The 22,697-nt window shown below is 39.2% G+C and overlaps 1 protein-coding gene across 1 annotated transcript in view; it reads left to right on the forward strand.

Annotated features, from left to right (window-relative positions):
• The first annotated feature begins 12,836 nt into the window (after positions 1-12,836).
• The window catches only part of GPR146 (G protein-coupled receptor 146), a 16,901-nt gene continuing 7,040 nt past the window's right edge, over positions 12,837-22,697 (forward strand). Inside the window, exon 1 of the mRNA XM_010570270.1 lies at positions 12,837-13,125. The gene's annotated coding sequence lies outside the window, so the exon portion shown is untranslated. The remainder of the gene's footprint in view (positions 13,126-22,697) is intronic.

Consider the following 22,697-nt stretch of genomic DNA (forward strand, 5'->3'; position numbering starts at 1 on the left):
TATTCAAGATCCTCAATTCACCTTCACAAATGTAAATAAAACCATCAACACCACTGTGACACATTAATTCTATCAACTTTTCAGCTACAGTCAAGTCAGTACATGCAGCAATTCAACACCAAACATCATGAACAATTATGTTATAGATTTTTCTAATCACTGGACGAAAACATTGTGTATTGTAAACGCTACACAGAGCATGATACAGTGAGACGCAAGACAAAAAAATGAAGTTATCTGTATTTATCAGAACTGATTATATTTTCTTTTAATTTCTTTCAATCACCTACAAGCAACTGTTTCACTTTTTCTTTCTTTTCTTTTCTGTTTTCCTCCCAGTGGCTCAATCTCAGACTGACATTCTCCTGGGCTGCACCTCATGTAAGTACAGCTATAGCAATACAGTGTGACCAGTATTGTATACATTTATTTCACCAATGTACAACAGTGCAAATATTTACCAAAATTGGGACTTCTAGACCTGCTATTTACTTCTGTGAAAAGGTACTGGACTACTGAATCCTCACTGAAAAGTTAGCTAAGGCAAGCAATATCTACTCCCGGATTGTCCTTCTTCTCAAAGATCACAAACTGGCCACCTAAGTAGTCTCACACAAAGATACATCCAATTTACTACGTCTTTACAGGTTGTGAAATTTGGACTTCATGGAAGAATCCCATGATTTTAAGGCGCTCCAGGGCTCCTTGCCAGGCAGGGAAACCTCTGTCATCCAGAAAAACCACAGAAACAGACTGGAGGAACATCAGCACTCGGGAGGTTTAATTGGCATTATTTCTGCAAACTGCTTGCCAATCCATGTGAGGAAGGAATCAAAGATTTTCATAGATTGACAAGGGCCGATCAGGGAGGAGGTGAAAGGCAAAGCCAACACCTAGTCAATCAGCTTGGGCTAACCCTGCAGGAAAGACGCACCTTTAACAAAGCCAAACAGATTAAAGGAGACACACACAAAACCTGGTCTTCTCTGCGTGGTCGATACCACTCATCTGAGCACTGATGATGCAAATACCGTCAATATTCTGAGGGTGTATTTTGATGCAGCCTGAAGAATGTGCTCAAGTGCAAGGGTTGGCACCTGCTCAGAGCGGTGGGGGGTAGGCGAGTTGTTCACCCCTGTCTAGTTAACGAGCAAAGGACTAGAAGCCAGGAATTATTTAAGGTTAACACCAACTCTGCCAGTACCGAGTGCTGTTCTGTTGCTCTCGGCAAGTCGCTTCATCTTCTTCACGTTCTCCTATGTACAATGAGCGTAACATTTTTGTGCCCAGTGCCCATCTCCCCAGTGTTTAATTCCCAATTTAATATTCTAGTCATAAATGCACTGCCTCCCTTTGATAAAGTACAGTCAGTATCAATAGGTAACACTTTTAAAAAACTTATTTCCAACTATTGTGAAACAGGAGCTGAATGTTTATGGAGTAGTTATTTTTTATGCCAGTTTACCACAGGGCCTCTTTAGCCACAAGCTTACAGCCAGAGGCCCCAAGGCATTTTTGGGAATGGAAACTTTTTGAGTTCAGCTCTTAACAAATTTCCAGACTGCAGTATGTTTTTCATTAGTCTACATGGTGTTATAATAAATGATGCACTTCCTCTTTCATTTTATGATTTTTTTAAACATGCAACAATTTTTCTGTGTCTGTTTTTTATTACTTTCAATATACTCAACCACACTAATCTTAGAGTCTATGTATAAAGACAGAAAGGATATATTGAGTAAGATACCAGCTACAGCAAGACAAGCTTCTAGTTTAAATTCTTCACTGAAGGCCAATCATAAACCCATTACATGTATGCAGCTCCATGGACAGCCATCCTTTTAGGGGCCATTGTTAAAAAAAAAAAAAAAAAAAAAAAAAAAAGTCCGTTATCCCAAAACCTAGAGTTGGCCCAGAAAAGACTCCTCTAAGGTATACACCTGCAAGACACTCAACTAAAAAAAGTTTGATCCCATTGACCAGATACGAAATGTACAAAAACCTCCCTAAGCGTCCAGGTAACAGAATTACAAAAAGGTCTTTTTTTGCACAAAGACCAACCTGATACTTCTCTGTATAGTTTTGGTCTCCCCAGTACAAGAAAGCTTTCAATAAACTAGAGCAAGTTGAATGGAGGAACACCGAGATAGCCAGGGGGCAGGAACACTTGCCCTGTGATGAGATGCTGAGGGAACTGGGCTTGCTCAGGCTGGAGAAGAGAAGGTGTTGGGTGGACCTAACAACCACCACGTTGCACCTACAAGAAGCTTATTGAGAAGCCTGATTGAGGCTCTTTACAACGATGCGTGGTGGGATGAAAAAAGGCAACGGGCATAAGTTGAAAAACAAATGGATTCCAACATATAAGGGAATATCTATATTTTTTTTACCATTAGGACAACCAAGTGTTAGAACAGGTTGTCCAGAGATGGCACAGTCTTCATCCTCAGAGATTTTCAGGATCTGGTCTGATCTCATAGCTGACCGTGGGGTTTGGGCAGGAATTTGGAAAGATGACCTTCCAACCCAAATTATTCTATGATTGATTCAGGCCAGTAAAAAATAGTTAAGATTTTAAATACCAGAAACAGAATGCATCTGGAATTTATTCAGACTGTCTTTTTATTTTTTTCTCACTATCTATTATAATCATAGGCATATTGGTTTGCTAATACTATGGTGCAATAATTTTTTAAAATAATCATAGAAAAACAGCTGTGGAGAGCATTTAACCTCAGACTCCCAATTTCTTAACGGAAATCTTAATTGAAATCTTCCACTGGTCGCTATAGCTTTTTGAAGCAAAGTTCAGACAAGAGAAAAGAGGGCAAACAAAGATTTACCTTAATGAGTTTTGGACATATAGTGACAACAGCCATCAATAAACTTCATAGTGAAATACCAGTGCCACAGTTAAAAGAGGGTGTTTTTTTTTAAATTACCTCAGCTGTCTTTCCCTGAATGCAGCTCATAGAGACGCTAGGTCTAATCTTTCTTAGGGTGAAGTACCATGATCCTTTGATTGTCACATTGGATTCTTTGTAACACGGTATAAACTGGCCCCAGCAAATACAAACGTACTTATAAACAGCAGGTAACAGTGACCCAAACAACATCCCAAATATTCTAAAACTAGCACTACAAACAAAGCATAGTGTAAGGGGAAAAGAGAGTTTCTTAAAAAAAAAAAAAAATCAAACACCTAACATTTCAGAATTTAAGTCTCTATCCTAAAAGCACAACTACCCACATTTAAATGAAGCCACAGTTCTTCGTGCTGTCTTGTCTTACCCAAAACTAGTTTGGTGAGCTCTGCAGGAGGTCAAAAGCAAATCAAAAGCAAATGCTTTTAACATAGTACTCTCAAACATCAGCTCTGAAATGTTTTCAAGGAATGTTCATCTCCTTTCCGGATGCATTTCCACACATCTTTGCTAGTAATTTAACTCAACACATACATAACACAGACACTGCAATAATTCAAGATAGACAAGATGAGCATGTCAAAAGAGTTATAATGCTTCTAAGCTCACGCAAGCCAAGCTCACTACCCATACTAGGGATTCCCTTGCATTCCCGTTCCATCCCGTTGGCTTGGTACATGTGCCACCTTCCCACCCACAGCCAATACTCTTCAATAGTTAAAATCAATGCTTATTATCACTTACTGCCATTTACCATACCCAGCTGAAAAAAAAAAAAAAAAAGAAAGAAAATACAAGATTGTCTATACATGTGTTTCAAGAACATTGGGGAGGTCTTTTGGAGAAGGAAAGCAGAGAAATTTGAGAAAGAATATAAACTAACATTAATGAACGTCAACTAAACTAAGATCAGTTTTTAAGACATATTATCCCAGCCAAATTCACACAGTTGGGGAAAAATATAGAAAATACATATCTTTCTATAGGGTATATACTTCTGGAAATACAAACACTATTGCCTCTGCTGATCCTTCCAAGGAAGAGCAATTCTCTACTACATGAGAGAGAGAGATTTGCCTATTTTAAATATGTTTTATATATAGTTGATACACACACTTTTTTTTTAAGATAGCCTTTTATATTTTCCCTCCATACATAATTTTTAATAAGAATGTATTCCCAGGGGCTGACAGCATCAGGAAAACTAGGCTATGCCAACAAGAAGGGATTCCAGTCAAACATCATCATGTCTAGCATACTGTATTTCATTTACAAATCTTTGATTTCTAAATGAATGGCAGTTCAAAGTACATATTAAACACAGATACTTTCTGCTTATGTATGTAGAGATTGTTAGAGATTAAGCCACTTTTTAATTAAAGACTTAAGCAGGTGTCAGTTCGTGATACTCTTTGAATTTGGTTTAAACAGATACATGTTCCATGATTACCCAGCAGCACACTTTAAATACAAGCAGAATCAAAGAGATCTTCCTAAACAAAGCAAAGGAAAGCTGCTTTGTTGGATGGTTTGAAGTTTGGTACTAGTCATCTGTCATATACGGAACATCATATATTTAGTTGTAAAAAGCATTCTAGAACACTTCAAAAATAAACAAAAGCACTGCAAACAGCTATGAGACAGAACCCCAGGCCACACAAGACCTATTAATTTCAGTGGGGTTTTGTTCTGCCTCTATATATGCATCTAACTATACAAAGTTAATTTGCAGTATCAAGGCCTAAAACAGATCCTTTAAAAGCATTCTAGACTCAAATAACCAGAGCTATAAACATGGAAATGAAATTATTTCTAAGTAATTTTTCTCTCACTGTCATACTTCAGAGTGATAGCCATGTGAAGAGTACCCTGTTTCTCCATTACTCGAAGGTTCTTTATTTGCTTTTTTAAACGGAATTCCCGAGATTAAATTAAAGCCATCTGATGAAAATACCTTAATATTGACCTTCATATTTTGTTGTAATATATACTGAATTCGAGTGATTTCAAAAATTATCCTGGATGCTTCTCATTTCAAGATGTTAAATATTGCCTCTTATAAATTTCCATTACACATTGTCTGACAATATTTGCTGCTCTGGACTACATGAACAGGGTGGTGAGGCACTGGAACAGGTTTCCCAGAGAAGCTGTGGATGCCCCATCCCTGGCAGCGTCCAAGGCCAGGTTGGATGGGGCTTTGAGCAACCTGGTCTGGTGGAAGGTGTCCCTGCCCATGGCAGGGGGGTTGGAACTGGATGATCTTTAAGGTCCCTTCCAACCCAAACCATTCTATGATTCTATGAACTCACTTTTAATTCTTATAGAGGTAACAATAATAAAGTTTGTAGAAGTTGAGCACAGGTGACATTTTAGAATTTCATACTTATAATAAGTCCTTCCTTTCCAGGTCTAATTTCACATAAAGTGTAAAATATGGTTAGAACTGCCAAATGCATAAAGTCTTTCAATCCTTTTTGCCTGTCATATCATCAGTAACAGCTACCCTCAAACTGGTCTCCTAATCATCCTTTAAATGATGGCACTATACTTTAACATCTCTGCAGTGGTGTTTCATTGTCTTCAGGTGTCAGCTGTAAGAGCACACATGTAATCCCAGAATTTCGTAACTAGTAAATCACAAACTGAAGTCCCAAAGCCAAGACAAGGCCAGTAGTAGAGCTGTGGGAAGAAAATAACAAGGGAGGCAGAGACAGCAATCTGCCAGCTGACTAGGTCAATGCATGGTGTGCAGTGGGTAGCAGGGAGGATGGCTAATGCGAACAGGGAGGCAAGGAGCACAACTGCCAAACAAAGGACGCTGACCAGCTGGAGCTGTCATCTACAGGAACGAAGTACCAGCCTGCATCTCAGATGCTGGTTAATGGAAGCTACGGCATGACTGCAAAGGCAAACTTTAAAAACAGCATAGGATGATTAGCACGAAAGCACAATTCTTGGAGCTTCAACTGACCCTAAAGGAAAGGCTAAACGCTCTTGTAATAATCAGGTTTCCATTTTCAGATACTTTTTTCTACTTCTTTAGCATTAACTACAGCAATATTGCATACAGAGAAATGTGAAAAATAAAAAATGGTAGAAACGAAGACCTGTTTGCTTCAGCAATAAAGTATAAATGTGGAGTAACCACAAAGGCTTGAATCTCACAATAGGCACCAGTGCAACTGAGAGCTACAGCTGGCTCCTGAATTTTGCCAGATTTTTGTCTGGAGACAGGGTGAAGAATCTCCCTTAGCCAGGAAGGAAAAACTATTCAAGTCAGGTAAGACTCTTTTAGCAGCTACAGTAGGCACAGGTTATTATTAAGTGGATCTTTGTACGGCTGCTCCACCTCCAGCTTTATTTGCTGGGAGCTGGTTATGTAACTAACACGAGAGAAAATAACCATTTCGAGGTTGTTTTCCTTTGCAAGCTCTGGGCTGCCAGGAGGAACAGAGAATTCAAAAGCAGCTTCCCTTCTGTTGCTCTTTTGGGTGTTTCTCTTTGAAGTGGCACCCTAAGTGGCTGCTCATTCACCAGTTTTGTAGGTAGTCTTTAAAGCAATACTTTCCACCCTTCAAGCTTAAGTACAGAAACATACAATTAATTAAAGCAAGTTAGTGGTGTTATTATTTCAGCCTTTTATTTCTACTTGGTGTCAGACTCTAAGATGCAAGTCCTCTTTGTAGTAGGATTTCAGACACTCTGGAGAAAATGCTGAACTTCATAGACTGATCTGATATGGTTCGTGTAACACACAAACAATCTAAGAAAAGCATTTAGCTATCGCTTAAGGGAAGAATTCATTCTCAAAATCTACAAACAAAGAGTCAAACTCCACAATGGCTCTAACTACTTTGCAGTGCTACTGTGCTGTATTTAACTGATGGTTTAACCCTTTGTTCTGACATGCCTTTTTTTTTTAGTGACTTTTTTTTCGCCCAAAAGAAGAGTAAGCCTAAAATTAAATGTTATATGGAATGATTGCAAAGTAGACTGATTAGGAAATCTTTGTATGTTAACACACAAACGGACCGCTTACCTGCCAGATGGCTTTAATGCAACAAAAAATGCATCTAATGCTGCTTACAATAGTAGTGGCCAAACACCACATTACTGGTTTCCAAATATTTTCCTGGTGTGGAATGTTTGTAAACTATCCTCTTGCACTGCTGCCAAACTCCAGGAACACTCTCCAGGATAGTTTTAGTCCTCAACTAAAAAAATATCCCCACATTATTAAGAATTATTATGGAGAAAAGATTTCAGTGAATCTGTCCTAATATAAAGGCTCTCTCCCATTTCCACATAGCATGTATGTTGTTTATTTTCATTCTTTGAGCACAGGATTTTATAGCCATAATTACCTCATTTTCTCACAGTACAAACAGTCCAATTTTTATTCATTGAGGTCAACATTTTTGTTGCATTCTTCCTCTGTTTTTCTTCTTCCCTTTAAAATTTGCTATTAACAACAAGCACAATAGATTTATGCTATCAAAATACCTGTCGGAGTAGAGATTTATTAGTAAATTGTATTTTCAAATGAACATAGATCAAAAGTAGCAATATTAAAATGGACAGCTAGAGGAAATGATGTTTTAACTCCATTTCCGTTCTCCACATCCTGTAAAAGAAGTAGTTCTTCAACCATGCAACCTCATCTTAAAAGATATTTGTGCAAGAATTTTCACCAAAATCTGGAAGGCTTCAAGAAGCAATGTTCAGTCAACCAGACTTCAGAAGATGGGAGTGCTTCATGGTCAGCTGGCTATGAAATCCTGCTAGCTAGCCACAGTCTTGAGCATGCAATCTTGCTGCTTTACAACTTTTTAAAAGGGTTTAGGGGTGGGGAGACTGCACCCAAGCATTTAGTAAGGAAGACAGTAAGGCCCCGGACTTTTTCCCTTCTTATACATCTCCTCTCCTGTTTCTCCTGTGCTGCGAAGTGAGCTGCAGTGCCTTCAGCCTGTCCTGTAGTCTTCCCCAAATACACCCAAGAGGGTTAAGGCCCTTCCTCCATCCCCACCACCTGAGGTCTGCAAAGGGAAGAGCTGCTGAAAACTTGGTAACAGGAAAAGGTCAGGAGCAGTGTATTATATTCTGTATGTTTGGATTAGCCCACAATAGCTAAATAAACTGATTTAATGTCTAACGACATTTTCAAACAATAGCTAATAAAATTATCCAAAGTATGCAGAGACAAAAGATGCACACAGATGCACCAGAATACATCTCTAATACATCCACACAAGCAATGATCTAACAGTGAATTTCAGCAGTTTGGCCATTCAAATTAGAGGTCAAATACAAAGAAGCCCAAGTTAAAAAGCCTACTGACTAGAAAAGACTCAAATACTCGTGCCTTGCCATTATTATTACTCCCATTTGTACGCAACTATCAGTTTTCATCTTACGTTTTTAGCATAGAACCATGTTTTTGAAACAGAATCACGGTCTTTTCAAAACAAATAAATAAAAGGCATGCTACTGAAGTGAATCACAAGCTCTGAATACTTTTGGAAAGCTTCTCCGAATTAGCTGGGTTAGCAGGTCTGAGGGATTTTTGCTAAAACCACATGAGGATCCCGAGTCACGTCAGCAGAGGAAGGAGCTGCAATGGATCCCGATGGTATCGCTCCTCTCCCAGCCCGTTTGCCACCGACCCTCTGCTGGAGGTTCCCACTCCTGTAGCGACGGAGGTGACACACGGAAAATCACAGCCTTGCACTCATCTCAGCAGCTCGAGTTCACCGCGACGCCCCTTAAGAGCGCGCAGACCTTCGCGTCCCCTCGAACCGTCGGGGCCGCAGAGCATCCAGCTACCGCAGCAAGTTTCACCAGAGCTCATCTGCGAACGGCCCCTAGGGAAAGCTGGTTGAATTTCTCAAACCAGAGACGCTGGTTCTGAAGAATGAATGTATGATTAATGGGGTTGCAGCGCTGGTACAGTTGTGGTCGCCTTTTTAAAGTTTTCCATCAAAGTTCTTACAACCTGAAATATTGTAGCAGATTAAAAAATGAAAGGGACTAAAAGCTGCGCTCGTATAAAAGGCAGTTCTAAAGCAACTACTCCGAAATTTTCAAGTAAGTCTTGCTTATTTGCACATTCAATTTCCATTTTTTTTTAAGTAATTACCAAAGCATTTTCAGGCATGTTATGACCAAATATGAACTTGCTGAATACTCATGCTGAGATAAAACACAAATAAACAGTCCTGAATGAATCCCATTAATATCACATCTTGCTTCTACACTTAAAACAACAGTACTGAAAAATAAGAAGAAACGTCAGTGGGGACTGGCCGCATTCTGTGCAATGAACGAGGAGATCTTTGCCCACAGCACAGTCTTTTTATCATGTACCACCAACTGTTTGCACTCCTCTGAAGGTGCCATCATTTCAGCTCAAGATAAAAGTATACTGAGGAATATTCCGGATAATCCTTTTATATGAATAACTATTCTTTATAGACAATTTACACATGGGTATGAAGGGCCCAAATGTACACCACTAATTCACTAATGTCATAGTGATGCTTCAACAAAACCACTTCAGCTCATAAAAATAATATTCTGGCAACCACAATCCTAAATAACTACTTTCACTTTAACCTTGTGATTTGTTTAATCCATCTGAATCAGTAACTCTACCTAAGTCTAAGTTACTGCACAGAGCACTCCTAAAAGATGAACTTTTGAAAGTCACTGTATTGCCAAACAAAATTGAACAGAACTTCCTAGTTTTTGCCTTATTTAGCTCCTGTAAGTAAAAAAATATTATCAGAATTATCTATCAATTCATATCAGATGTAGCAGCATGTCAGAAACATCAGCACCTCAAACATATGGTGGCTTCATCATCTGAACTACTACAAATTATTCTGTAAACAAAACCCTGCACTGCTCGAATACAACTTTTATATTAACAAAGTTACTTGTAATTACGAACTTTAGGACTGTACATTAACTTCACAGAACCATCAACAATGAGAACTGTATTTGGGGGAGGATGGTCAGGGACCTGCCGTATTTAATTCAGCATATTAATCAAGCTATTAGCAACAGTATACTGCTTCTGAAAATTAAGCATGTGAGGAGACCCCCAAGGCTTCTGTGATCCCTGATGCTTAGTGGTGGTAAAGAAAAAATGCACTGGGTTATGTATGTGTTTCACGCTCATACTGGACTCCTATCCAGCTGAACTTCTACCGTGTGCACAGAAAAAATATCTGGCTTGTGTTTAAAGGTGTTTTAAGTATGGGCTAATTCTCCTGGCAGGTCACAGAAGAGGCTCCATCTTCACTGAGGCTGGCACTTGCTTACTTTGCAATGAGGCAGAGTTAAAAAACAAGTCACCAAAGTAAACTTCAAACATCCTTGTTCAGCATTTCACTCAGTCCCCTTGCAGCTGTCTGGCCAGGACTGAGTCTCAGCACAAATTCCCCTGGGTCTGCCACAAGAAATACCTGTGCAAGATCTGCAAGAACAGACATTGTTAAAATTTGGACCTTTTTGGTCAAAGTATGACAGTTTCCTCTGCCCCACAACTACCCCAAGTTACTCCAGACAATCAGGGACAAGTGATACTTACAGAGCATAATTGTGTAGGTGATTATAGATCTTTACATTCAAACAAGCCTTGGGGAAAGTGTGCTAGACAAACCCGACCAGGATAATGTAAAAACTATTAGGTTGTGGGCACTGCAAACTGAAATAAGTGATGGACTGGCGGGGCCTGTAAGAGCAAGTAGCCACCTCTATAAAACCAGGAGAGCACCAGACTTGAAGGAGCCGCGTTATTACCTTCTGCTCTCCCGAGAGACCGAAGGAGCACTATTCCATCTCCCAATCTCTGCATTTTTCTCCTGCAAAAAGCCTATATGCTTAAGTTTATGAGGTCTGAATTGCAAAAGGAAAGCACACTTCACCTTAAACTCTATGCCCAACTGTCACTAGTATTTTATCAAATGTAAATCAACACAGTTTGGGGGTTTTGCTCTGTGTTTCAAAATATAAACCATACCTAATGGCTTAACCAAATGAGTGATAAGCATAAAATATTACAAACCATTAAAAAAAGGAAAAAGCATAATCCTGGGCTGCCCCACATCGTCTCCTCATAGAAATATTACTTCTGAGATTAAAGAAGTGCTTGTTTATTTAACAATTTGACCAATGTCCAACAATAGAACATTTAATGGAAAATATTAACGTAGGACCTACAAACAGAGCTGCTATGTTATAAAGATTGTAAATAGAGACTTGGGGGTTTTTTACTTTAATATAAACAATAAAAGCTTAGCCAAAAGGAACAAAAAAAAATAACTGACTAGGCGACAAAAAAAAAATAACTGAACTAGGCAAATACTCCACCTGGAGTACTGCATTCAGCTCTGGGGCCCCCAACATCAGAAGGACACGGACCTGTGGTGCAAGTCCAGAGGAGGGCCACGAAGATGATGAGAGGGCTGGAGAACCTCCCCTATGAGGACAGGCTGAGAGAGTTGGGGTTGTTCAGCCTGGAGAAGGGAAGGCTCCGGGGACACCTTGGAGCAGCCTTCCAGTACCTAAAGGGGCCTACAAGAAAGCTGGAGGGGGACTTTTTACAAGGGCACGTAGGGACAGGACAAGGGGTAATGGCTTTAAACTGAAAGAGGGTAGATTTAAATTAGATGTAAGGAATAAGTTCTTTACTGTGAGGGTGGTGAGGCCCTGGAACAGGTTTCCCAGAGAAGTTGTGGCTGCCCCATCCCTGGCAGCGTCCAAGGCCAGGTTGGATGGGGCTTTGAGCAACCTGGTCTGGTGGAAGGTGTCCCTGCCCATGGCAGGGGGGTTGGAACTGGATGATCTTTAAGGTCCCTTCCAACCCAAACCATTCTATGATTCTATGAAATACTTAGATTGTAAATACCGACAATCAAAAAAGTTCCCAGGCATTAACCCTAGAGTCTATCTTAGAGTCCTATTGTGAAGTTCTAGCTTATAAGATACTGTAAGAATAAAAACAAGCAAGTAATGGTATAAAATAAAACACACATGTATTACATACACTAAAGAAAATACACATGCTACATACCTGCCTAACATGAATAACAAATTCTTCATCCATTTTAAGGGTCAACTCCTTTTTACTTGATAAATAAAAGCATATATTACACTTTACTGCTTTGGGGAGGAAGGAAAACACATAAATTAGTACTTCATTACAGTTTAAAAAGGCAAATTATTTAAGGACTATTTGTATTCAAGCTAAGTAGACAGAATCATATTACATGCTTTTTATTCAAATGGAAAGAATTTACATTTACCTACCATCTCATTAAAACAAGATGATATAGCAGTAGCATTTTCCTTAACTCTTTTTTTTTTCTTTTAATTAAAAATGTTCTTTTTGAATGCTTAAAATAATTCTGAGGTTTACAGTAAAGTATTTTTTAAAGCCTACATTGGCTCTTTTTCAGGTCTAATGTTGGTTACTGTCTAAACTCTCCAGAGACCAAGTGGATGTTACAGGCTTTTGCTAAATAGCATTGTTTTTCAAAGGCGGGAAGGGATGTGACTCCTGACAAACACAGCTGTGATGAGTAGCTCCAAAGAAAATCAAATTTTACTAACATAATATTTTTGTCAGTTTGGCTTATTTTGCTTTGAGTTTATTACTCTGTTAACATGCACAGCTTTGCAGAATAGTACTCCTATAGTAACAATTCTTTTTTTTTCATACCAAAAAGCTCTCTCTGTTCGAAGCAGCCACTATTTGTCTGCTGTTACGTAACTATACCAAAGGTTGAACTGTTCTCGAACCACAGTAATGTCCTTTCAGTTTGTCCTTTCCAAAAATCGACCCCTAAAAATCCCTTTCACAATTACGAACGTGGTACGCAGAATAGTCCTTACGACAGGATCAGGCCCCCTGTTTTTGCAACAGCCCTCTGCGCCAATACCAGCGTGCAGCTGAAGCTTAAAGGATTATGTGCATCTATGTGCAGGGGAAGTCACGTGTATACACAAAGTTCGGTGCCGCTACCGAGGGCAGCGCAGCGGCATCAGCGGTCTTTTTCTAAGCTCTCCCGTTATTTCCTCCTACTAGAGAGATGAGATATTGGAGTTTCTGCTGAGCTCACTTTGAAAAGGGTCTGACTTGATGGGCAAAATGTTTCTGCCAACCATCAAGGAACAACAAGGCACTGCCTACCAGGTGAGATTTTAAGAAGTTCACCTTTTAGATTGCGTTTGGTTTTTAAGAGCCTAGAAACAATTTACATTAATGCATATAAACCCTGAATCAGTGAAAATGAATAGTGCCATTGTTAGAAACCAATGTTCAGTTTTTAGATAACAGTTCTTTAGGAAAAATGTCATTGTTTAAATTTGTCATGCTCCTACTTTTTTCTGGTTGTCCAAAGGAAAGTTACAGTAGGCTTTTTCTTATGCATATCAATTTTCATGCTCTTGCACATTAGGCTGGATTTGTCATTTACTGTATCTTTACGTACTAAGTATGTGCTTTTAAGTTTTTTATTAATTGCTCTGAATAGATGAAATGTCAGTTTTTCTGTATATTAAATCTAGAAGTATAACAGTATAGCCAAAGTATAGCAGAGGAATTGATCAAAAGTTAATCTAATTAGTCTTTAATAAAGCAAAAAAGTTCTCAAACTGAGACACTTATGAATCTTCTATTCATAGCATAATAATAAAACACACAGCAAACCATACTGTGAAATATTACTGCAAAGCAGCTAAAAGACACAGCAGTAAATAATTAACTAATTAATCACAATTAAGCTGCATTTTCATTTATATTATAAAAGAAGGTAAGCCAAAGGCAAACTTCAAAGCACCAAAAATTTCCTAACTGCTTTCAGCAGAAGCTTTGAATAAGCAGAATGACTGCTGTCCTTTTCAGCCTCCATAAGCATTTTTAACTACGCTAATCACCATGATACTTGCAAATCTGTTTTCTACTCTACTTAGCAAAAGACCTACTTTCCTTTAGGGCTCTGTCAGGTGCACTCTATGCCCTTTTAATATAAATATTAAAGCAGCGTAAAAAGGCAGCACCCTATTTCTCGTGCCAGCATCACATCCTTCAAGTACTTGACTGGCCCCTTCATTTAAGTCAAAGCAGCATCCCATGGATTTCAACATAAGTTGGACTGATTCTGAAAGGATGAAAAAAAGTTAATCAAATGTCTGGACAAAGTGATTCATGTGAACGTCTATGTTTGTGATCTGCACATCAGAATGATTCATTTGAACTTCTGCGTGCAGGATCTGAACATCAGATAAGAGTTTATCAGAATACTCTGCATATTTTCCACAACAGCTAAAACATGTAAGGCTCATTTAAGTGAAGATAGGCTAGTAGGCTCCAGTGACCTCCCTACAAACTGCGGTTTACTGTTGGTATGCACTCTGTGTCTGTGTGGGCTATGTAAAAACAACCATTTATCAATCATTACTAAGAAGCTGGCTCTGTGACAAACTAATTACTCCTCAGGTTTCCACCCATTAGCACAGGAGGAAGCAGATTATAAATTTATTTTATATATCAAGGCTCTATACAGCTCCTGCAGTAACAAAATCTGCTACATAATCATGCTTTCTTGCTGTGGTGTGCAAGATTTTTAAACATGTGTGTACATACCAAGGACACTAAGAAATCTTTAAAAAAGAATCTGTTCAAATTAAAAAAAAAAAACAACACAGTAATTGCTGTATGGCATGTGAGTCAATACACTGCAATTAGTAAGCACTAGTATTTATTTCAATGTCATTTATTTGGCTGTAGTCCCAGGAATTTGTACAAATCCTAACCATGGCTTCCCAAAATACTGTGGATTGGACAGAATGTGCATAACAGGTGGCTACAGGTAGTCTACTCAGGGTATAACTTCACAGATGTTTTTGTAATGGGAGACTTCAGGTTTAGAGAGTCCTGGTTTATAGAGGTCCCAGACTCCTTTCCACATTTCTTCCCCCAAAATTACTTTTGGGTTTTTTTGCCCTTGGAAACATTTGCCCAGCCTCATAGTGGGCTGGAAAAAACACCACCTGTTAAGAATATCTAAGGAAGCATCCCCCCCCCACACCTGTGAAAGTATGGCCAAGGACTCAAATCAAATCATCAAATACTTAAACCTGTCACACTCTTTGCCAGCATCCTAGAACAGAAAGTGCTAAAGGTTATTACTGGCTTTTTCAAGTTTGATGGAAGGGTCATTCCATACATATAGGTGCAATGGGGAGCCTTGTAAGAAATCAAGATTATTGGCAGAAAATTTTGATGAATAAGGGGTAAAAAAACCCTGTCACTGATAAAGTGGAGTGGGAGTGGCACATGACAAGCAGTAGATGGAAAAATCGGAACCCATCCATATCAGTAAGAAGCCTCTTAATTTCAAGCCCCTGGTAAATGAAAATTCCTACTCCAAATCTTACAGTCTAATAATAGCCACCCTTAGATCAGAATTAATATTATATTAGCCCTCCTAGAATGTAAAATTAAAATATTTTATTCAGACATTATAAATGGAATAAGATGCAATCAGTAAATATGTAAGTTCATCCAAGAGGCAGCTAGAAAATGATATTTCCTTCACCAAGCAATAGAAATTAAAAGCCACAAGAGTATCAAGAACAAGATGTTTCAGACTTGTGAAAAGTTATCAGAAAGATACCTGTTTATCTTCAACGGATGTGACAAATTTTGAAGTCATTTCAGCCTTAGCGCAACTCTGCTGAGGGCCAATTTTCCCCTTCAAACTCTAAACTCAAACCAGTTTTATACTCATTCTTATAAATGTTATCTGAGAAAGAACTATGTTGGTATTTTTGCATTTACTGGAAACCTGGTCCCTGCAGCCTGAGTCTGTTTCACAAGAGTTTCCTACGTGGTCAGCATGATGGCTTGTTGATAAGTCACCGGGTCAGCTTTCACCAATGTTTCTAATAGGAAATGGCATTACATTTTAGTTTCCAGGAAAACTACCATCTGTGTCTCCTGTCAGTCTTTGCAGTTGGCAGCAAAATATCTGTGGGGAATGCTTTCACACTGCCAAGTTTCAGCAACGTTCCCTGTCACAAGTCCTAAGCATGGGTGAAGCTAACAAACAGCGGGTTAAGATAAGAGCTGCTGTTTCCACCCTGCCAACGCAACGAGCCAACTCATTTAGAGAGTGATTCCATCAGAGTCGGTGTACCTTTGATGCTCCGTCCCTGGGATAAAGTCAGGCTGCAATATCTAGAATAGGGATAATTGCCATTAATTTTGATTGGCAAGAATTCGTCTTCTTTACTGGAGTGATGCTGATTTACGTGGACCAGAAGCACAATGTTCAGTTCATATACCTTCCTTACCTGGAACCTGAGCAACTCCAAAATGCTGGAAATGCAGAGATCTAGCCACTTGCCATCTAGTAAGAGGTACAAATGATCTGTTTGCACCTATGATCTAAACAAAAATATTAGCTAAACAAAGAAATTTACAAAAAAACCCTGTCCTGTAATTTTAGATTTTCTCAAATATTTAGGCGGCCTCAGCAGAAAATTTTGAATTTGCCTCCATGATCTGAAGATCTTTACATAAAAAAAGGAATGTATAAGTTTCATAAACATTTTTTCCCCAAAACCAGTCTTAACTGACTTGTTCTACAGTTTAAGTGTCTGTAGATACTGGGAGGAAAGAGACCCTGTAGTTAAACATTGATGATTATCATATAAGGTCGATCCTTTAATGAAATCACCCACCTAGTGTATTCAGTTCCTTAAGTCAGGAAAAAATGAACTAAATACTTTCATTACAAACAGCGGGACAAAGTGTATCTAGTGTATAAATCTACTAAGTCCCAGCTACTCTGAACATCGACATCATGATAGTAGGAATGCTTTCTGAAGGTGTGTGTAATCCTTGTGAGATCCATTGAGTTGAAATATTTCATATGAAGAGAAACCACAACTTACATTCAGTTTTAAATTGAATGAAAATATTTGCTACAGTTAATGGGCTTGTGTGCTCTCCAAGAAGCTGAAACTGCATGTTTTAATTAAGTCTTTTGGTTACTGTGGCTCACCAGTTATAAGCACAGTGGAAATTCTGCCACAGGTTAAATTTTTTTAAATATTTTTTTCACCGAATCAGTTAAAAAACTGAATATATATAGCAACTTTCAATCATCCTGATACTGAATTTTATTTAAGTTTGTTGCCACTTAGTTTTAAAGTAGAATAGCTGCATCAAAATCAGCTTCCAAGTGCTCTGAAAACATGGACCAGGAACCGCAGTAGTGCTAATGGGCTGTTCGTATTCGCCACTCTGAACGGCACTGTCTGCTCTGCTGATGCTTAAAAGCTGTCACTTCTTGTATTCCAATTAGTCAACTTTACAAAATCCAGAACTCCAAGCATCTTATGAAGCCTATTTTCTAATATTACATTCATTCTAATTATTCCTGTTATTTAATACACTCGTAAGTTACTGGAAATGAATACGAACACTAGGAAAATTACAGGGGGTTTATTTTGCATATAACTCCTTTTTTTAAGAAGAGTATTACCTAGTGGATATTTGGGTATCTCAAAACTGTATCTCATTTCAGAAACCCAGTCAGCTAAGGCTTGTAGACAAATACAGGTAACCGCTGCATAAATTCATTCTGCCTGATGGAATACCCTATCTTTAGAACTGCACAAAAATAAGATATTTCACTTTTTGCAGCAATGAAATCTTAAACCACAACACACCTACGATGTATTAAAAGCTGCACCGTTCACTCTCTGGTGAACCCTTTCTCGCTGTGCATAAATGTTAAAAAAGAAAAGATATGTCAGGTTTTCCATATAGAGGCTCTTTTGGAATTCAGTGATAAAGCTAAGTCAGGAAGAGGTGGAGCAGGAGACCAGTCACTCTCATCTGATACTGGGACACTGAGAGAAGTTAACAAAACATGATCGAGTTTATAGAGTTAACCCGTGCAGAGCCCCCAGTGCAGCTGCTCCTGAGCAGCTGAGGAGGGCACAGCCATCGGCAACCCAACTCCTGCAGAGGCTCTATTACAAAGAAATAAACAGCATAAAAGGAGAAGGATTTATCTGGAGTGGCAGATAGCATCTGTGTCTGAACATGGGACTCCTTCCACACAGATCTTTAGGGGCCTTAATGCCGGACTATCTCCTCTCTACAGAACTTAGTCTCCCCATTTTGCAGGAATTTAATTTGCCTCTTCTACCCCACAGCACTTGGTTATTACAACCTGCCAGACCACTACCACACCACCACTTTTTAACAGATATAACAGTCTCTTAAAAACACACTGGGGCAGTTTTTATTTTGGTTTCCAGAGTAGTTGATCTTTTTTGTCTGTCTTTATTGGAGTGTATTATCTCTTCTCATAAGGTTTAAGCTGCTTAAAAATTGAGGGGGGGGGGGGGGGGGAAAAAAAAACAAACCCCGTTATCTTTTTCACCCATGTTGTTTTGAGCCATCTTCTATGAACTGTGAAGACTGAAGAAATTTCTTCAGTTCTAACCTAATATACACAGAATGAGCATCGTGAAAAACAGTTGCCATAACCTAAAATCAAGTTTTTCTCTCTTTCTTCCAAACCAAAGGAGAATCTGAACTCATTTGTTGATGTTTACTGATTTGTGACAGCAATTTGCAGAGACTTACTTCTGACATGGCCTTACACAAACTCAGATTCCCAAAGAGATGAACAATCTAAATAGAAACAAAGTGTGCATCTGACATTGTTAATAGTTTTATATTATATGGAAAATTATTAGAATAATAATAATAGTGATTGTGATGTAAACAAAAGGTTAAAACAGGAACAAAAAAAATTGCATCTATTTAGTAGGTTGCTAAGAGGGCAGGGGCAGTAAGCAGATTATCATGGCACAAGTGGGATTTGAATGACCAGGTAGCTGCTATACGGGTGACTCACCACAAAGGTAGTGCTTACAGAATGGAAGAATAAACAAGTGACAAGTGGTTGCCAACATCTGTGGAACAATAAAAAAAGTCACCTAGCAAGTGAGAGAGAGGCCCACAGGAAGGAGCTAAGTTTTGAAGTGCTCTGAAGACAAGATATATTCAGAATTTCTGGAAAAGCAGAGAGTGAGCAGCCTCAAAGGATGACCAAAGCAAAATGCGAAAACTGATTTCAGAACCATGAGTATCCCTGTACTCATTCCACTTGTAACAAATACACCCTTATTAGTTCTTGAAAATTCAGTTTATATTGTTGACTCAACATGCCTAAGAACAGCCCGAGATGTCCCACGGGAAAGTAACAGAGAAGTAAGAAGGGAAAGAATGCCATACTTGGAAACCCTGTGATACGTCTGATATGATATCACGTATGTGTCATATGAGCAAATGATGATGGGGGTGCAGCATTAACTGTAATAGAGTCATCAGGGAGAGATAAAGAAAAAACAAGGGCCAGGCAGATGTGGAAAAAAGTTTTTTAAAAAAATGGGGAAATGTATGTAAGCATTTATGTCTGGACAGGAATAACACTGGACTTGGACCAAGGGGAGGCAATAAGCTATAAAACTGGAAGCAGGCTCGCAGCACTCACAACTGTGCAGAATTAAGCAGGCGTAGGCAACAGTTGGGTGGTATGAGTCAAAGGGGTTTTTTAAAGTTTTTTAATTAATGTTATGCTGCTACTAAAGCAAGTTCATACTGCAGAGGGAATGGGTTTAGAAAACCCAAACCTGAGCCTAATGAGGAGGGTAAAACCAGTGAGACCAGGAGGGTGGGCACCTGCTCTTCCCATGAGGTCACTCACCAGGGGTGGCAAACGCCTTGCTCCCTCTCATGGGACCAGGGACAGACAGTGCTACTGTAGAAAGAAAAAAATACCCCTCTTCCAACTGACCTCCTCTTGCTTTTTTATTTGCACGTTAAAATTAAACATCCAAGACAGGGTTATAGTCAATGCTATTTTATATCAATTACTCTTGTTATTTAGTCATGGCTTCTTTCACATTATATTGTACTGAATTAACTACATTATAAAATGGAACTGATATCAATTATAAACATACCGCCTGCCAAACTGGTCAATGATTGCACCACAAAGACATAAATGATAGGGTTGGAAGGGGCCTGTTTTTCAGCCCAGCACCCAGTATCAAGCAGGATTTTCTTCTCCACTGATGTTAAAAGCATTTTATCTGAGCTGTATCATTACATTATAAACAGCAGCAACTCAGCAACTAACTGCATAAGGAAAGTATATTCTGAAACCTATTTGCCTGCACTGCTGCATTTTTTTCCCCTCACATGCAACCTGGGCAATCTAGTTCTCTGTATATCCAGCCAACAAGTCTTCGGTTAATCCCTATGGTATGTATATAAGCTAGTAAGCCTAAAAAAATGTCATGTTACCCAGACTGAGAGGTAAGAGCAGTGCGACACTTCATTTTCTCATACTTGAGAGTTCAGAGTGTGTTCCCCTTGAGGTACAACTAATTGCAGGTATGCTGTTTTCCAGAAATACCAATCATCCATTATTTAAAGTTTTAAGAAATAATCCATAAGTAATATTTTGCATGACACTTTCAAAAAGCACCTTTCAAACTCTGACGAGTAGCTGACAATCTACTAAGTCGTGGTTTATGCATATATGCAACACTCCTGGCCAAGCTTTTTGGTTTTCTCTGTCTTGATCTGAAACAAACCTGTGCAGTCCAGCAAAACTCTATGTAGCGCTCAGCCTTCCCCTACGCAGTAAGTATCCTCGGGTTTCAGTCTCTCTAGGAATTAAGAGATCTGTGGAAACTGTAGAACACCTGATGAAGGTAGGATTCTTAGGCCTGTTTAGAGACTTGCCTTGTTGGCAACAGCTTTATTAGCTATGCGTGGTTTATAATGGTATTGCAGCTTGTGAAAACACATATTCAGAGGTCAGATAATCTAGATAAGACCTCTTTCACATATAGATGACAGGAGAGCAAGTAGACAAATCATTTATTGTCTAAACAAAAAAAGAGATAGGGGTGCAGCTGGATAAAGGTTTGGGTTTTTTTAAAGTCAAATAAAATAATCAGCTCATAGAATGGTCATGCTTGAAACTGTTAACCAACCTGCTCTGCAACTTAGTGCTGCATTGTGAATGAAAATGTCTGAAAAAAACAGACTGCAGCTATGGACTCTGTAATACAACTAAGCAGCACTTCGTTTTTTCTCATTAATTAAAGTTCATTTTATGCATCTTTTCTAAAATAATCTTTACCACCAAGTGCTCTTAACTTTTTCTACAGTGTTGGAAGGAGTTTTTCTTAAGCACTTCATGCAAATTTTTTGTCTAAATAAAACCACTTCCAACTTTTATGACATGTAATGAAATTGGCTTTCAGCCAAGTATCAGAACTCTAAAAGTACCTCTACTGCTACCACCTTTCCTACATTGCTACTTCTGCAATGAACTCATGATGATTAAAGTCCTTCTGCAGTTTTGAGGCAGCAAAGACTTGATGCCACAGTTTGTAACACAGATTTATCCATAGCACCTATGCAATTCTGTCTGCAGACTATGTATCAAATGGGAACATAAGAATTTTCTGCCATCTAGGAGTTGCAGGGGTTTTACAGTATCCATAATGAATTGTTAAATACAAACCTAGAAGCACAGACCTTGCCTAAAAAAACCAAACTGCAGTCAGATAGAGTAACTCAACACAAACTGAGTAACCATTTTTAGTGCTTCTCTGGTATTTATTCCGTAAACACCTGCTAAATTTTTAATTGAGGGATTTTTCATTGGTGCTTATTTGCTACGGAATAAAGCTTCAGATTCTCTAAATAGAAGACAAATTATTTTGAAAAAGTAAGGCAGCTCTCGGTTTTGGTTGACGATCAGTTAAAAACATATTTTGAAGGTAGTAACTTCAGTTCATTAGTCTGAGGAGTTTCCATGCAAAAAACAGACCAACCACAGTACAAAATTCAGTATGGGATAAATGATCAACCTACAGTTCAAAAAAATCTTTCAAGAAATGATCCATTTTAAAGGCGTCGAGAATATAGACGCTCACATCCCTTAATTGCCAGTGACACGCAAATACCCTTTAGAACAATCGTCTTTTCAACTTTTCAAAAAAGGCAACAGAATGGAATCCATAATACCATCCCCAAACGAGGCTCACGTCGTAACGCCCTTTCAGAGCACCCAAACAATCTCCAAATTAAAGGAAACTCTTCTCCTCGCTTGTATTACAAGCTGGCTCACCTTCGCAAGCGGCAGAAGCACCTGCGCGCTTCGCAGCACGATGATTTTTAAACACCGGTTGTTTAGGATGTAGGGCCTGCAAAAACGAAACCTCAAAGCTACGCATTCTCATCCCAGGTTAAAAATACAGCCACGCTCTTCAACGAGAGCCGCTGACTGCGCTCGCAGGGAACGGAGCGGCCTCTCCAGCGTCCCTGGAGAAGCCCAGCCGGGCTGACGATACCATAACAAACCCCGATATTCGAAAGAGTAAATCTGAACCGCAGAGCCTAAACCCAGCCGGCTCCGAGCGCTCGCTCCCCTCCGAGCACAGCCTCTCACTTCTGGAAACTGGCTGTAAACAGGGAAAGGGAGGGGCCTGCCGCCTGCCAAGCCAAGCAGAAACTCGTGAGTAAGTTCCAGGGGAAAAACAAGTGCAGCGCGGCAGGCAGGCAGGCCGGCCGGCCGAGCAGCGCGCTGCCCGGGCGCTGCCGAGGGGCCATCACCATGCTTTCCAAGGGAACCCAGCCGGGGCTCGGCAGCCGGC

The sequence above is a fragment of the Haliaeetus leucocephalus genome, unplaced genomic scaffold, assembly GCF_000737465.1.
Source record: "Haliaeetus leucocephalus isolate CR32 unplaced genomic scaffold, Haliaeetus_leucocephalus-4.0 Scaffold295, whole genome shotgun sequence".
NCBI classification, from domain to species: Eukaryota; Metazoa; Chordata; class Aves; order Accipitriformes; family Accipitridae; genus Haliaeetus; species Haliaeetus leucocephalus.